The sequence below is a fragment of the Lathamus discolor genome, chromosome 2 (genome assembly GCF_037157495.1).
Source record: "Lathamus discolor isolate bLatDis1 chromosome 2, bLatDis1.hap1, whole genome shotgun sequence".
Lineage (NCBI taxonomy): Eukaryota > Metazoa > Chordata > Aves > Psittaciformes > Psittacidae > Lathamus > Lathamus discolor.
In genome coordinates, this window is record NC_088885.1 from 120,733,686 (window position 1) to 120,752,177 (window position 18,492).

The window sequence follows — 18,492 nt, forward strand, 5'->3', positions numbered from 1 at the left end:
CTCAGCTGGTTGAGGGAAGCTTGGCCACTTGAGTACATCTTCCCTTCCACTTAGCAAGTTGGAAAACAGGACATGAGGTATAATTCAGATCCAGTTCCCAGATGGACATTTCACTTGCCTCAGGATGGAAGCACTTACCAGTATGACTATCAGCACCACCTATTCTGGGAGAGGAGGATGTGGGATGTGTAACTTCTCTTATTCCACCACAGACAATCAATGACCCCAGATTTGCCCCACAACAGAATTCTTTGCCAGTTAAGTGTTCTTTTCTGAAGGAGCAATGTTAATGCCTTTCTATCCAAGGTCAGAGGAATTAATGTTCCTTGAGAAAAAAACAGCTCCTCTTTTGTTGGTACTATTCAATGCCTTGGTACATGGTAAGTTTATTTGGATTCCTTTTAAATAAAAAAAGATTAAACAGTCCTGTTTCTGAATAAGTACTTCCAATATGGTGCATTTATTATGGACAATTTACTAAATTGTCCATAATAAACAATAAATTCCATAATAAAAAATGTCCATAATAAAAAATGAATTTTGTCATAGTTGCAAAGATAGATGGGAGTGAGAACACTGATACCAAAGTTACAAGACTAATCATATACCTTCCTGCAGAGAGTATGGTGATTGGTTGCAGAGGGAAAAAAAGTAAGAAATATTTTAAAAGATAATTTTATAATTTTTCTCTCAGTTTAAGCTTGGATGTGGTTTAACTTCATTTGCAGAGAGCATACCTATTATGAATCGGAGCAGATATTTTTTGTCCAGTTGCTAAAATTTATTGATTTACTTATTTTGTTCTCTGTTTTTTGCTAAGTGAACTGTATCCAACTGCAAAAAATGCTATTGTCATTTTGTTATCCAGCCAGTTCAGAGAGGTGAAACTTTTGGGAGAACTCTTGATTTCATTTTCCTCCTAGAGATTGAAACTGGAGTGATTAAATCAGTGCTTCCAAGTTCCAGGTCATTATTTGTTTTCATGAATATCAGACTTTTCTTCATTAACTCTTGCACGAATTATGCTTCAATGAAGTCAGTATGTCTCTTCATCAAAGATTAACTCTATCAATTCCATATAGCTCAAAGAACTGAAATATCATAGGCTTCATAATAAAGGTTTATTCCAGGTAGGGATTTAGCTTTCAGTGATACTTTTTGATTTCAGCTCATTTGCAGCTTGCTGTAGTACTCAGGGAGGCAAAACATGGCTGTGCAGGCCCAGGAATGGCTCAGGATGACCGTGGATGGAGAGCAGCTGTCTTCCTGCTCCTCCCCTGACTGCAAGAGGGAATGAGGGAGGGAGACACTGCTGTTTTCCACACCTCTGCCAGCATCCTACAGTGTCAAAGTAGCTTCTACAGCTCGCAGTGTCATTTACATGTTCCTTAGGGTGATGAAAACACTCAAACCATTGAATTGTCTGCTGGTTTTCTCTATTGTCATTTTAGAGCATAGATAATCTTGCGATGAAAGAGAGGTCCTCAGCAGGATTTGGGCATGTGACTAAAATGTGACACAATGAGAGAATGGCACTGGAGTAAAGGTGCTGGAATAGCAGTCATTAGCTTTATAGCTGTCAATAGAAGAGTTGTCTTCAGTACATTTTTCTTTGTTTTCAACTGCTTTTCAGTTTATTAGTACAACTTTTTCAGTATGAAAGCTCATCTCTTCCCATGCTCTGCATGTTCAAATGAAGACAATTCTTAAAATACGTGTATAAAGCCAAGTGTTTCTTTATCTTGGAATAAATGTGCAACTGATTCGGAGAAAACTCCAGGAACAAACTTGCCAAGAAAGTTTTCAAGCTGACAAGCAGGTATTCCTTATTGCGGCGCTGGGAGACACGGGGGATAGCTCCTCCTAACGTGTCTCTCTGTTGCTACACAAGCTGTCCTTATATAGTCCCTGGGCATACATACATTACATCATTTTCCAGACAGTTCCCCGCATCTTTGTGCACAGGTGTAATATTTATTACCTGGATTAGGATTAACTATTCCAAATTTTAACCTTTGTTTTTGTCTCACAACTGAACATGAATCAAAACACACACAAAATATTTAGTTAGAGCAGATGTTGAGTCGTTCTAGGAAGGTGAAATCCCTACCCTGAGATGGCTTCCAATTCTGTTATAATGACTGCTTCCTTAAGATCAGCTGTTTGCATGTGTGATTTTCATTCAAGCTGACAAAGAGCAGAAATACTGGAATTTATGGGCACAGGTATCCCCTTTGAAAAGATTTACAGGGTACTAAGCCCAAAGGGCTGAAGGGAACAGAATGAATGATGTTTTGGTCACTTTCAAATTGTGTCCTGATGAACCTTGATGGCTTATCTTTGTCATATCAGTTGTTTTCCAACAATGAAAGAAGTTAAATTGCTGATGGAGGCAGGAAGGTCATTAGCAAGTCTGTCAACCCATTCCTTTTTTCTAATATCTGACACAAGCAGCAGCCATATATGATGACTGAGCTTTCTCCTAGTATGTAAGTAAGTGATGTGAGCTCTTATCTGAGCAGCACTTGCTTCTCCTTCATAAAAAAGTCCTATAAATGTTCACAATTACCTATGGCATTTTGTCATTTTGTTAAATACAACATCCTTCAGACATGCCCCTGAGACTTACTGCATCAGAATTGTACTCAAAACTCTTGTTTATGGTGTGGCCAGGAATTGTCCTGGATTGTGATGAAGAGCAAATAGCATCATGAGGAAAAATTCTGTCAGAAAGTGTGTTTAATGCTTCAGAAATTGACTTGATGGTTACAGATATTCTGAAATATTTGCATTTTCAGAATGCATCAGAGTTGGTGCCCTTGTCTTTCCCTTCTGTTTATATGAACCTCTATTAAAAGAAAATCTGTTGGCTCAAACACCCTGTTACATCTGAACCCTGTGGTTTTGCTTTGACAGTCTCTACTGTGAAGCAACATTTAGGATTAACCGTGATCTACCTTAGGGAAACTGGCAGTAGCTGTAGGCGCACCTATGCAACATCCTGGCACAAAGAAGGAAAGTGGCATGTTGTACTTCTGGAGATTATGTTGTCTCCTGCCTTCCAAATTTTAATTGTGATCAAGAAAAGTTTGTTTTAGCAACTCTGCTGACTGATTACAATCTGGTGGGGATCTCTCCTTGAAGCTCAGCAGCACAGGTATCTAGTACTGACATAAGTTTGGTCTAGTCAATCACTGCCTATGGAGTCCAGTCTTAATTCTTCATGTAAATGGTCTATCAAGCTTTTCCAGTATCTGCAAATAAAAATTGTCATTTACATGAATGACACAAAAGCTTTATGGCACTTCTATTATCACCTGCCATATGTATATAAAGTCTTATGTATATAAAGTCTTATGTATATAAAATCAGAGGCTTTCAATTAATTTCCCTGGAAATATGCTGGAGACATCACTTCATTATCTTGCTCTTCAGGTTCATGGCCAGTGATGGCAATGATGGTATTTCCATCCTTCATAAACTGTTTTGAGGCCAAATGGTGAAAACGCCTCTTTTAGACCTCGACATCATTATATAGCAAGTACTTTGTAGCTGTGAAATTTTAAGGTTTTATGATTTTATTTATTTTTTTTCTGAAACAGAATGGACAAATGGGTTTGTTTGCCTGTACTATTTATATAATATCAATATGCAGTATGAATTTAAGACATGACCTGCAAAATCAGGGACAGAGGACACTGTTTACAAATGACATTTAATGGCTGCCACAAAAATAATAGTTGGCTGCAATTCACTGCTTTTATTCAGATAGCTGAAACTGCCTGAATGCTGCTCACTGGGGCTCAGGGGCTGTTGCCAAACTAGAAGGGGAACTGAGAAATGTTTCGCTATAGTAATCCTATGCAAACTGGACATAGTAAGCTATGCAAACTGGACATCTGTAAATCGATGGGTCCGGATGGAATGCACCCACGGGTGCTGAGGGAGCTGGCGGAGGTCATTGCTAGGCCACTTTCCATCATCTTTGGTAAGTCGTGGGAAACGGGCGAGGTGCCTGAGGATTGGCGGATGGCAAAGGTCACACCAATCTATAAGAAGGGCAAGAAGGAGGACCCGGGTAATTATAGACCGGTCAGCCTTACCTCCATCCCTGGAAAGATGATGGAACAACTTATTCTTGACTCCATCACTAGGCATATCAAGGATGAGGGGGTCATTAAGAACAGCCAACATGGTTTTATGAGGGGGAAGTCATGTATGACCAACCTTATAGCCTTCTATGAGGAAGTGACTAGGTGGAGGGATGATGGTAGAGCGGTAGATGTAGTTTTTCTTGATTTCAGTAAGGCATTTGATACTGTCTCCCACAGCATCCTCATAGATAAGCTAAGGAAGTGTGGGCTTGACGATCAAGTAGTGAGGTGGATCGAGAACTGGTTGAAAGGAAGAAGGCAGAGAGTTGTGGTCAATGGCGCAGAATCTAGCTGGAGGTCTGTGACTAGTGGAGTTCCTCAGGGGTCGGTGCTGGGACCGGTGCTGTTTAATATTTTCATCAATGACCTGGATGAGGGAACTGAGTGCACCCTCAGCAAGTTTGCTGATGACACAAAACTGGGAGGAGTGGCTGACACACCAGAGGACTGTGCTGCCATTCAGCGAGACCTGGACAGGCTGGAGAGTTGGGCGGGGAGAAACTTGATGAAATTTAACAAGGGCAAGTGTAGAGTCTTGCATCTGGGGAAGAACAACCCCATGTACCAGTACAGGTTGGGGGTTGACCTGCTGGAAAGTAGTGAAGGGGAAAGGGACCTGGGGGTCCTGGTGGATAGGAGGATGACCATGAGCCAGCAATGTGCTCTTGTGGCCAAGAAGGCAAATGGCATCTTAGGGTGCATTAGAAAGGGAGTGGTTAGTAGGTCAAGAGAGGTTCTCCTCCCCCTCTACTCAGCCTTGGTGAGGCCGCATCTGGAATATTGCGTCCAGTTCTGGGCCCCTCTGTTCAAGAAGGACAGGGAATTGCTTGAGGGAGTCCAGCGCAGAGCCACAAAGATGATTAAGGGAGTGGAACATCTCCCTTATGAGGAGAGGCTGAGGGAGCTGGGTCTCTTTAGCTTGGAGAAGAGGAGACTGAGGGGTGACCTCATCAATGTTTACAAATATGTAAAGGGTAGGTGTCAGGATGATGGAGCTAGGCTTTTTTCAGTGATATCCAGTGATAGGACAAGGGGCAATGGGTGTAAACTGGAACATAGGAAGTTCCACGTTAACATCAGGAAGAACTTCTTTACTGTAAGAGTGACAGAGCACTGGAACAGGTTGCCCAGGGGGGTTGTGGAGTCTCCTACACTGGAGATATTCAAGGCCTGCCTGGACAAGTTCCTGTGTGATGTACTGTAGGTTACCCTGCTCTTGCAGGGGGGTTGGACTAGATGATCTTTTTAGGTCCCTTCCAACCCTTGGGATTCTGTGATTCTGTGATTCTGTGATCCAGAAAGGGCTATTAGTGCTCTAGTCTTGATAAGTATCGAGGTGTGTCAGTATGTAAGCATATGGAAAGAGTTCCTTCCATACCACATCTCTCTGAGATTCTACAAAGCTCTCAGTAGGTGGGAAGCATTACTGACAACAGCACAAGAAATTTCAGCTTCTTAAGGCCCATTGAGGGCATTGATTTCCTGGCTTTTCAGCTTACTACTTCTAAGTCCTGAGGCACTCTCTTAAGGTCAATAAATTGTACATCACATGAAAGGCAAAAATAGACTTCTGTTTCTTTATGGCTTTGTTTTCAGAAGTCAGCAGAACATGAGATGATGGGATAGATGTTCAGTATAGACTGTACTGACAAATTAATCGGAGTCTGGGGCTCTGGTTTGTAACTTTAAATTGTTAGCAAGCTTCCTTGAGTTTTTTGATGTTGTGCCCCTAAGTCCTCTCAAGCATTGGTCAAACAGGGTTGAGGACCAGCTTGTATCAGTAGCCATTTCAAACAATCTGGAGGTAGTGGGTGAAAGTGTAGTTATATGGATTTGGGCTGTGCTGTAATACTCGGTTTCTGGGTCACAAGATTCCCCAGGCTATGCTGGAGAGCTCTGTATCTCCAACTTTACTACAACAGTGCTTGCAGCTCAAAATATTTTCTTAAAAGAACCAACCAACAAGATTTTAGAAAAGAATTTTAAGCCTCTTGCATAATACGTATGATTTCAAGCACTATGTGTATTCCTATGACATTGCCTATAGATTGAGACCACTATAGGCAACCTACTGTTCCATTATGGAGTGCTATAAAAGCTCACAGACTGAGCTGAAGAATTTCTGATCTCATCTGAGATGACAATAAAAGGCTGTAGTTTACAAATAAAATAATAAAAAAATCATGTAACAATTGCACAGCTTGAAAAAAAATCATGCTGTTCCAAGTAGATCTTTTTAAATGAAGGACAGTAAACAAGAATGAATGATGTCATCTTCCAGTCTTTTCTGATTGCCTTTCATGTTTTGTTAAGTAAAATAAAGTTCTATAAAATGTCAGAAGAATCCTCTTCATTAATCTTTAACTTGTGCCTGTTTAGGGCACTTTTTTTTGTAACCTGATCTATGCTTTTATTAAGTTTTTAATAGTTTTCAACATCATTTCATTCTTTAATGGAAAATTAACTTCTAATTTTCAAGAAAAGTTGCTCTGAGTCGTCTTAGATACAAACAGATCAAAGCAGTGTTGCTAAAAGACTTTATTTCATTGAATACATTACTCTTCCCAGACATATAAATATTGCTATGAATTCTGGATCTGTTTGATCTCTAATGAGCTTTGCAGGTAATCTGCCAGATTTGTTAGGCGTTATACATAACCTTGATTTTGCAAAGGAAGAATAAAAGAGAATCACATTTAAAACTCTGTAATTAACTGGTAAAAGGCTGAGTTCGGGGCTTCCAGTTCTAAACTCAAAGAAGGAATATATTCTTCATGAAGACATAGAAAAAGTCCTCTTGTTCCATTGTGCGCTGTCCTCTTTGCACATATTCAGAGAACATTGTATCCGTTCTAAATGTCCTGATTGGCTAGGATTCCTCCCTTTTCAGATCCTTGTGACTGTAAATGTAAATTGAACATTTCATTTGTGAATGATACCAAGTTTAAATATGTCCGAGAACTTGGCTATGAAAAGAGGCTGTTAAAATCACCACAGAATGCATAGCAGTTACAGTAAAGGTTAACTTAATCCATCTAAACCAATACAGATTCCACTCAAATAAATGGTTTCTTTCTTAGACTGTATCCCTGTGACACATTTGCAAAGGATGAACTTTGCATATAGTTATCCTACTGGCTTTTGATTTCCTTTAGAAAGTTGAAAGTACCCTACTGGGTTTGGTATCATAGCAGGAAAAGAAGAAAATAGACACCCACCTTCCCTATTATAGAAGTGACCTAGGAGAGCTGACACACTTTGGAATACTGTTAGATTTCACGTCATGCTCCTTGTGTGGCAGATTGAATCGATAGCGTTCAGTGGAAAATTACTGTCTTTTTTCTGGTATCAAGTTGAAAAGCTGGCAACTATTCACAGCACTGAAATAATTGAGGTTTGGTGAGATATTTCTTCAATACTTCTTATTGTCAGCGTTACCAACAGCTTAGGCTAAGTGCATACTCCACATTCATATGAAGGGAAGTCTAAGCTCAGTCTTGTAGTTCAAAATATGGCAGTGTCAGATCTTTCCTTGTGTCAAACCCTCCTTACAGTTCTGCACAGAAGACACTCAGCTTTCTTCAGTGCAACTGCAGTACAAACCTCTGGTTTCTGGTTCTGAGTACAACGTCATATGGCAACTGTGCAAACAACCATCCTGGAGACATCTACAGGCAATGTACTTCTCTTTTGCTGTCAGTGTATCTCAGAAGATAGGCCTCTACATTATTTCCTTCAGTTTTGCAAGTTCTGCATTAAACTTTAAATTCCTCATCCACCCTTTTTTTTACAGGAAGGGGCCTCAGAGTGTTGATGCAATCAGCAGAAGTAACCACCACTTTCCTTGCTCACTGTTACAAAGGGATTTCTTTATCCATTCAGAAAAGCGTGGTGATGGAGGCCTAAACATTGTCATCAAACTTTTATGCTTCCTTTAACTTTTCTGAAAGCTTCAGCAGTGCTGGGTCTTTCAAGTACTTTGTAATTCAACTATGCTATTTTCTTTGCTCATTTTACCCCCATGCTATGTGTTTTCCATCACTTAGTGGAAGCTGAGAAACCTGAGAGAGCTCTGCCTCTTTGACAGCTGAGACTTAACAGACCAGCACTGTATAGTGTGAGCTAGGGCACACCACAGGGCTGCCAGATGGCTCCTGCAAGTTACCAAGCCACCTGTAAAAACTCAAACACCTACAAAAGAATAGAAGGTACAGGAAAGAAAAACAGAGAAATCCAATTGTGAGAGATGGAAAATTAAGTTATCCTTTTGTTTAGCTGAGGTGAAAACATCCTACAGAACTAAAGTAATGGACAGATAGCAGATAGATCAGTGGTTGCCAGGGAAGGGCTCTCTGAGGACCATGTCAAGCTACTGATCAGTGGCATGTGTGGTGGTGCTGGCTGATGTTTTGAGAGAGATGACATAGATGATGCTGGAGAGACAGATTTTGACTTCAGTAAGCCCTTTGTCTTACACTGAAACAACTATTCCATGCTGATATTGACAAAAGGAACCACTGAGACCCACTTGGTGATACTGCAAGCAACTGAGCTGTGCACCTTTGATGCTTGTACAGAGGAAACCCAGTCTGTTCTGTGACAACATCAAGGCTTGAGCTCAGAACTTTTGTGGCAAAAAGCAACAGCAGTTGTGGGATCTGACCAATTGGCAGCTGAGTAGGAAAATCTGCTGCACTGATTGCTTTAAGAACATAATTTCAGGGATTTTCCTATTTATAGACTTTAATCCCCATTGTGCCTCACCATCACTTACCAATATTAAGGAATATAGGAGGAGAACATGACTGCTCCTTCATCATGAAGCAAAGTAGATTGAGTAGTATATCTCTTTTGCATCTTATCTTTGTCACAAGAAATGATAGCTGCAAGACCTTTTGTTTGTGTTCCTTTCAAGATAATGTTTCTATAAAGGCTAAACAGCCTGCTTTCGTCTCTGTTCAAAGCAAAAGTGTTTCTTACAAGAATGGCTTATTGCAATGTATTGCTGTGCTTCATTTGTTCGGGCTTCAGTCCCCAGACACAGATTATATCAGAAGCTGAGAGCAGACTAATCTGTTCTGAAATAAAAATACAGGGAAAAAGGATACAATATTAATCAATTTTTGTGATAAGGTCTTGTTTCTTATCTCATAGATATTTGGTATGGCAGGTACATAAAGCTTTTGCATTCCAGATCTGCCAAATAGGTGGCTCTAGTACAACTTCCTTAGGGAAAGTAAATACACATCTTTTTAAGAGGTTCTCATATCAGCCACTGTGAGTGGATGGAATAAGAAGAGAAGAATTAATATGGCATATTAGGTTGTATATACAAGATATACAGAGAGGAACAAAGATGATTCTGCACTGATTTTCTTCATTGATTCAATAAATGGTTAGCTGAAGCCTAGAAAGAGCAAGTGAAAGTGGCTGAGAGCTCTGAAATTTGCATATAAAAGTAAATTATTATGGTCTCTGAAAGATGAGAGATGAAGACAGGGTTTAAAAGTAAGGCATCTTTAGAAATAGAGGCAATTGCAAAGATTAAAATTGTAAAAGGAATATTACTTAGTGAGTTTCCAGTAAGTCAATCTAGAGGTGTTCGTGGGGCTGTTGGCACCTGTTACGCTACTTGCCTTTACCCTAAAGTGTTTGCAGTTTCATATTCATCAGTGATATAGGTAATTATGAAACCAAAGTGCAGTTAGCAAATACAAGTGATGAGAAGAGCTTCGTGCTGACTGTTGCTCCTCTGTATTAGAGAAATTGGACATCACAAGTTAAGGTCACATAAAGACCTGTTGTCAATATTAAACAGTTCTCATTTATCTCATTTATCAAACCTCTAATTTGAGTGCCTCTTTAACCACTTGGTTGCATATACTGCTGCACATGCAGATAAACATTAATACAATGAAGCTGCTCTTTTTTAAAAGTTGGTATTAATTAATCTGTTTAAAGAATAAAATCTAAGAATCGTAGTCGCTAAAACAACCATTTCAATGTCTTAGAGCTGGGAGGCTTCTTTAATGTTTTTAAAGACATCTTTATTTCAAAATGTTAGCTATGGTTTACATCTGGAAAACCAAGAATAGTAAAAAGATAAATTTTTAGTGAGCTGAGACAAAACTTCTTCTTTTTGCTGACTGTGGATGAAAATCTTTGAAATTGTTTTTCCTTCTGAAATGGGCTGAGAGAAAACATTAAACCTCAAAAACTCCCACGGGACAATGAGCCAATCATCTGTCCAGACCTATTTATCTATTACATATTGTAACTCTGTAAACACAGATCATGCCTGAGAAGTTGCGGCCTCAGGCAACCACCAAGAAACCCTCATTTCTCACATCAGGTTCTGCTAAGACTTTTAGCGCTTCATCTTTTCATGTTGTGAGCAAAATATAGTCGTCTAAGTTATGCTCTTCCTTACCATGAATGTAAGACGTATGCACAGTTTTCAGTTACACCAGCCCACATCAGTAAGTTTGGTTTAATGTACTCACATTTTATTTTGATTTTTGAATAAATGGATAAATCATACTTGGGAGGGGTGTTTGAAGTATGAAATTCTAGGTAAGCCCATCAATTTGATGGATTAAAAATTAAAATGAAGTTATGTAGGCAGCTGAAAATGATTTCCTTTTTCTTCAGAACAGATGAATTGCAGATCCTTATAGTGTGGATAATAATTCACTCTTAATCTCCCTTTCTGGAACACTGGATGGAAGGGAGGGAAAGTCTGTGGATCTTTCCCCTGGGAAAATGGGTGACTTTAACAGAAGAAAATAGAAAAGACCCTGTTATGAGCAAAAGCCTGTCACAAAGACCCAGAACAAAAGCCTGCCAGGCAAATTCAGGAACTACTGTTCTCCAGTAAAAGAATGTTACTTTGCTTCTGTCCTAAGCAGTGCTGTGGACACAAACCAAGCAACTTCACCAGCAGAGGATGAAAATCTCTTTTGCCTCTCCTTTTCTTTTTAAGCTATGCTGATGAAAACCCAATGAATGTCAACACAGCACTCAAAGCCTCCTGTTCATCAAGCACCTGGGAAGAGCTCAAACACTTCACAGGTTCATGCTTCTTCTAAGCATTCCTGGAGTAGGCAAGAGAGAAAACAATTTCGTTTCCCATTACTTGAAGCCCCGTTTTTTTTCCTGAGCAATCATGTAGCTCAGTTGCTTATAGGGTATAGCCCAGTGGAGATTAAACTGATAAAGAGTACCAAGCACATTCCACAAAGACAAAGTGAATTCAGTTCCTATTTCTGAACACATAACTGAACAATAGTCATTCCTGGGGTGAAAAGTCATGTTATAAAGCCAGAGGGCTGGATGCTTCCAGTTTTTCTAATACATGTGTGGCTAGAGCATAGATCTTTGCAGCCATTCCAAAAGCCACTTCTCCTTTTCAAAGCTGGTTTGGTAACTCATCCAATTTGGAGAGAAAATATTTAAATGCAAGGTGGAATGAAATCTAAAGGGAGGAGGCAAAATAAAATTAAATTACTTTCAGACTGATCAGTTTTCTGAAGTTCTTCACTGTCTAATTCTGGACATAACACAGAAAATTAATAGTTTGGGGAATAGCCTTGCAACACAGATAATATGATAATGATTATTATTTCTAAGACTCTGGAAGTTGTCTATTTGGGGTGGAACACCTGTGGCTGCCAAACGTAAATAGCTTGTTTAATAGGAATTTGGAAGTACAGGGAAAGCTATCAGCACAGATTTCAGGTCTGGTAATTTCTGTGACTACAGCTTTGTGCTAAACCATCCCTGTTAGGGGAACTGGGACAGATCTGACAGCCCAACAGAGATGGGACTCCCACAGGTCACGTCCCCATGTCCAACCAAGCAGCGAGGCTGAGCATGTATTCCCAGTAAGCACATACACATACATACAGTGCATAAATATGTATGTACAGGGCTGGCCATACAGGTCAACACCCATACACGTACAGAAGACCTGTACAGACGAACACTGACAGTACCAGGGGCCTCATTCTGAAACCCTTTCTGTGTCCCATCCTGTGTCTGACACCCTTAGGCATCAAACACCAGCAGTCTGAAAGATGCTCCAGTGCTGATTCATTGTGATGGGTTTCACTCCTGGATGCTAGGGCTGAGGGTCTCCTGGAACAGGAGGGGTCTGGACAAGGTGTCCCTTCCTCTGGATCTTTAATTTGGGTTTTCACTTACCCTTGTGCGCTTCTCTGCTTGTGGTGAATGGTCTTTGATGGGCTGATGTTCATCAAAGATGGGTTGATGTTCATCAAAGAGTGGTTGATGATGAGCGGGGTATTATTTAGGGTTCCCCGTCCATGTCTTTCTCTGCTTCTTTGCAGGCAGGAGAGGTGGCTTTTACACATAATTTAACAATCCCAGATAAATCTTTTTAGCGGTTGTATACCCAGTCTTAATTATTACATGTGCTTAAAGTATCACTAGCTTTGGTATTGAAGCTTATATTTTCATTCAGATACCTTCTAGAGTCGATGCACTTATGTACTGCAAAGATTAAGACTGTGTTTGATCCACAGATTTTAATAACACGTAAAGTAAAATTAATCCCAGGACTTCATCAGCTCACTGGATAGATCCCTGCGTGCAGGCTGAATAAATAACCAAAATCCAAATCCACAGGAAAGTTTTAAAACCTTAGAATGGTTTTAATGAAAGATCTGTTCAAAATGAAAAGATAAAATAGATATTAAATCCTTAGATGTTTTTTACATTAAATACTCAAAACATCTCCAAGCAAAAGGCTAGGACTTCATTTCATTGACTGGAAGTTTTAATGGATTTTGACTCAATTTTTAGAAATGCTTTTGTTCTCCATAAAACATTGATTTTTCAGTGAATTCACCATTCATAAAAAAAAAATAAATGTGCCAAGCACTAGATTTCATGTGCTATCATAACATTTATCACATACAGAACAACTGTTGTTTCTAATGACTACCTTTTATTTAAGAAATGTTCATTGATTTCAGCTGCCAACTTGTTCCCTCTCAGCAAGAAAATCCCTGCTTGAAGAAGGCTACTACCAGCTAAATGCAGAACCCCAAAGGCTGTGCAGGCCCAGTCTCCCACCCGAGACATGCCCAGGCTCGATGTGAGCTCTCCACCATGTTTGAGAGCTGCCCCCAGCTCCTGGGAGGCTGCCATCCTTTCCTCTCCCTGCTGACTGAATCTGGATTGGGATCTTCTATGCCCTCGTCTAGTTGTAGGTCTTCCTTTTTAAGGAAGACTTCCTAGGTCATTCCAGAAACATTGGTGGATATGTCACAGTACTTGTGGAGGTTTCTAGGACTGTCTGGCTGAGGGATCCTGCCCCTCCAGGGTCTGCAGAGGCACAGAGCTGTCAAACAGAGATCTCTGTCTCCTACCTCCTGATTTGAAGTATAATGTAAGACAGTAAATTAAAACTTTATTGATTGTAAAGTCATAGCTTAGCTATTATTATTGTCCTGTTCTGTTCCTTCTCTCCCTGATCTACAGTCTGTCCTAAGAAAAGAATGTAATAATTCCTATTTTGTCTACTGAACTACTCCAAATGAGGCTGACCGTTACATCAAGTTCCTCATATAATTTCACTAAGCATTTCTGAGAAGAGCTGGGTGGAAAAATGGCACAACAATAGCTGTGCAAAAGCCAATTTAACAAAATCCAGCTGTTTCCTGAATTTAGAACTGTGGTCTCCACCATGTTGTATGAAATATTGCTTTTTAGAGGTACCTCAAAATAGCAACATGAAAATACGCACAACAAAGCCATTACACAATAAAGAGAAAGACCCCATAATCCTGAATTTCAGAGACATCGAATATTGCTCACCCAAAACAGAAATCTAGTTTTTAAAGGGGTAGGTGTTGAACTTTTTGAAGTCATTCTTATTTCAGGAGCCTGGTGGTGGTGGGAGTAGAAAGGTGTTTTGTTCGGTGGCTTTGTGGACCAGTTTTATGTCTCATTTGGGGCAACCTAAACCAGGTCTCCACATGACTTTGCTGTCTCCTCTGCCCCTCCAAATCTGTGCTGCGGATGTGCTCTCTTTGCTTTCACAAAGGCTTTGGCTGCACAAAAGTCCCCTCTCACCCGCCCCTAAATTTCCTCTCCATTGTCAGACCCTCGCCACTGGTGGCTGCAGCAGCAGGGAGCGCTTGGGTGGAGAAGATCTCATGGAAAAGCAGCTGCTGTAGGCTTCATGCTGTTTAATCCTTTCCAGAGCTGGTCTCATCTCCTTTTTAATGCTGTCAGTCACGGAGCCAAACGAATGGTTGTGTTAAATATCAGGGGGATAAAAAAATAGAAAACCTAGCAGAGACAAAGGCAAACAAATAAATGAGGAAACAAAGCTCAAAAGATCAAAATACAAGTGAGATACTCTGTCTAAAAGAAGCATCACAGTTAGCCTCTTTCATGTGACAGGACTTCATGTGATCTCTGGATGCCCTGAAGTTAGTACCGCTGCTGAAGCAAAGGAAGGCACCAAGGTGCTTATTGCCCCAGATCCAAGTGCTCCATGTCATCTAGAGGAATGCATTCAGCTGCTTGGTGCTGTTTCCCTCTCCACTGTAAGCTCCTGTGGGGATGCGTCCATCCATGGGCATGTGAAGTATATGGAAGAAACAAGATGCCTCAGTATTAGGAATTTTCTTACAGGTCTCTTAACAGTTCTGGTGTTTAGAGACCAAGAACACGCTCCCACTGGCTGCAGTCCTGGACCTGTTTCCGGAAGGTGGCTGGTGTCTGAAGCCTCGTTGTAAGAAGCAAGGTGCTTCGCAAGTGTTATTCTGGCTGGGGAATGGTGCTGCTACTTCCTTTTGCTGTCTGGCATGTGTTTTTGTGTATACACGTGTGTGAAAGCACTGAGCAGCTGAGGGCCTTAAAGACTTGGGCAATGTTTTTTTGGCTTCTAAGGTTCAGGGCAGTCTTTCTGGTAATTCCTGCAGAGAAGACGAGAGAGAGAATAATATAAGTTTTTAACTTATATTTTGGGGGTTAGCACAACTTATATTTTTATATTTTAACTTATATTTGGGGGTTAGCACAACTCTTGTTTGTGAAAATATAAGATGGTTTTCATTTTTGTTACAGAGAAGAATAAAGGTGAACTCCAAAATATCCCAGATTGTCATGAAACACAATTGCTGTGCTCTGTCCACTGTGTCATAAGGGAAGGTCTCTTCAGTTCCCTATACGTGGGAACTGTCTTTTATCTAAACCCCACAAAACTTTATATGCTTTATAAGCTTGCAGCCTACCTCTGTAGCTGAGTTTATTACAAATCTCATTCATTTTGAGCCCTTTTAAGCTCTTGGACTGAGTGTTATTTAGTGGTTTGGATATTAAAGGATCACATTCAGGAGCTGAATAAACAAAGAAATCAATTCGATTTTCAATGCTGAAGTTCAGAAACCAGGAATATGGAGGTCTTCATTATAGGAAGTAAAAAGGCCCAAGATGATGCATAGAAAATCAGTTGCAGTTATGCCTTAGAGACTGAAACTTTTTTTTCCTAAAATTCATTGCACTTGTCTTGAGGCCACAGAGTAGGAAAGGGGAGCAGAGCTTTAGTATCTTAAAGCAAAAAAGCCACTGGAAATTCTACTTCATCTGTAGCAGAGCAGAAGAGAGATGAAATAGGCAAAAGACTAAGGAAGGTCTAAAAGTGGTTTTCATAGAATAACAGAATGGTTTGGGTTGGAAAAGACCTTAAAGATCATCTAGTTCCAACCCCCCTGCCATGGACTTTATTCTTCCAGATGTTTGGGATTTCTTCACAGAGTCCTTTATTTCTGTCAATCACCATCCTCCCTAGCCTACCCAAAACAGGTTGCTATAAATTGCTATAAGAACCAAATAGTAAAGCGTTCTTCATTACCTGTCTAAATACTCTGAATAGGTGGAACTGGTTACTGGAATAGCTGGGCTAAAAACCCAACACATCAGCAGTTTGCTGATGAGGAACTTGAGTTTTTACAAAAGAAGGGGAAAAAAAAAAAAGCCTGTTTTGAGACAGCACGTAATACACTATATATCACAGTCACTGGCTGATATGGAAAAATAAAAACCAGGGAAGGGACTGTCAGTGACATCCCAACATTGGAACGCTGAGACTGCTTGGGAGAATTTTTCCTTGAATAGGGAGAATTGTGACAACTTAAATCACATAAAGATATTTGGCATCCAGGAAAACTCCGCACCCACCCTATTGTACTGCTGGGGCAATGGCTACAACTGGATGTCTAAAATAGACTGGTCCTTGCATCAATCCCAGCTTCACATCAGGAGACTGAGTTTCTGCCGTGAAGTGACAGGCTCAATATATTTGCCTTCTTTGATCACCTCTTTTCATCATTCTGCCCCTTTCTTTACTCAGCAAACAGCAAAGATGAAACCTGGAGGAGGTCTGCCTGCAAATAAAATAGTTGTGCTGGCTAAGTCATGACTAGGAGATTTTTGAAGGAGCAGGCAAATGAGCAAACACCCAAACTGGACCAAGTCATCTGTGAGCATAGGGCAAACAACAGGCATTCCTCATCGCTTGCTCCTGGCTTTCTGGAGAGAGAAGCTCAGAATGCAGCATTCTTCTAAATGCTTCACTGCTCTGATATTTTCCATCTTCACCAGACACTCTGGAAAAAAACCCTGGCCTATGAGAGGCCTAGTGAAACACCATGGCTTGGCTAAGTGACCGAGGAACGAGGAGAGCATGGAATGAGGCAGATCGTGGAAATGCACTTTCTGTCCTTTCCACTAACCTTGCATTGCAAGCACTGCTCAGCTATAAAATTGAGTCAGAATTTCATACCCCATTTGCAATAAAGGTTTGAAAGCTCAAATAAGACTTAAACAGACACTTGCTGGGTCATACAACCAGGATTAGCTCAAGGGACAACCAGCCCAGTACAGCCACTCTGCTAGCTGAGCTCTGACATGTTACAATACAAATACTGCAAACACAAAGGGAGCACTTGACAAATAATTATTATTTATTCGAGACCAATTTCAAAACTAAGCAACTGTGAGCAAACCAGGGGTTTACAGTCATAAAAAACACACAGTGAGATAATCAACTTCAAAAATAAAGTGTTTGAAGTGGCCAGGAAATTAGTAAGTACTGCCATGAATCTCTGAAACTCTGTTGTTTTCTGCAAGATAATGTTATAAACCATGGTGTACATCTAGAAAGCACTGGTGACCATATTATCCAGGGTATAGAATAATTCCCCTCCAATTTATCATGTCTCTGAATTTATCTTTTACCCAGGAGTTATTCTGTGCTACTTAGGGCTCATCTACCTCCCACATATTGTGAGAAAGTGCAACTCTCATATATCACAGCATCTCATTAAAAAAATACCCTTCATAGAAGGGCAGCTCTGAAGATGAACTCTAAAAGTATCCTAAGGCATTCTGTGAAGTGCAAAAGCAGTATTATAGAGCTAATAATAGGTTTTTTTTTTCCTGAAGTTTCTGATAAAACAATTAGTGTCTTTCTTCATCCAACAGCAATTCTCCTGCCATTAAACACCGGGGAGTCTAATTTTCCTTAGCTAAGCTGAGCCTTTCCTACCTAGAACAACTCCTGTGAAATGACATGCGACACCAAGAATTGCATTTGCAGGTCTTTTAGCTCTTTGATGTCTATAAAGATGATGATCCCAAGAAAGTGTCACATTTGCAATATTCACTCAAGCATGTACAACAATAAGAGTTAAGGATATGCACTTTATTTCCATTCTGCTACACTTGACTTAGACTGATACTGGTCCCAGAGAGAATTTTTTAAAAAGACAGCTATTTTCTTCATTTGTTTCTACTTAAGTGGATGAATTTAACTCTCTTGAGCCGGAGGGAAAAGCAGCAACAGTAGTTGAAGAAGAGCGTGTAGCAGGCAAGCACCGTTAGGAAAGCTCCTGCACTGACAGTGTTCAGTGTTCAACAAAATTTCTCCCTGAATTCCAGGCTGAGTGATGAACTAGACTGATACCCCTTCTGGCTGCAAGCTGGTGGGAACATGTGTATTGCTTGTTGGTGTAATACCTCTGAGAAGAGAAGAACTGGGATAGGAAAGTTAATCATTCAGAACGGCAGCTCCGTTAAGACATATTTTTTATAGGACACACCTTGCCTGGTGCCCTTACAGTGAGCGCCTTTCCAGGAAGCACCCTAGAATTTAAAAAGCAGAAGATATCAAAATCATGGGAATGGACCCCAAACAGAGCATCACCTGCGTTGTGCCAGCGTGAGTTTTTTTCCTCAGCATGTCTTCTTTCAAGGAGTGAGCTTGGAGGATTTTTCCACCTGGCAGTGGAGACCCATCTGTGAG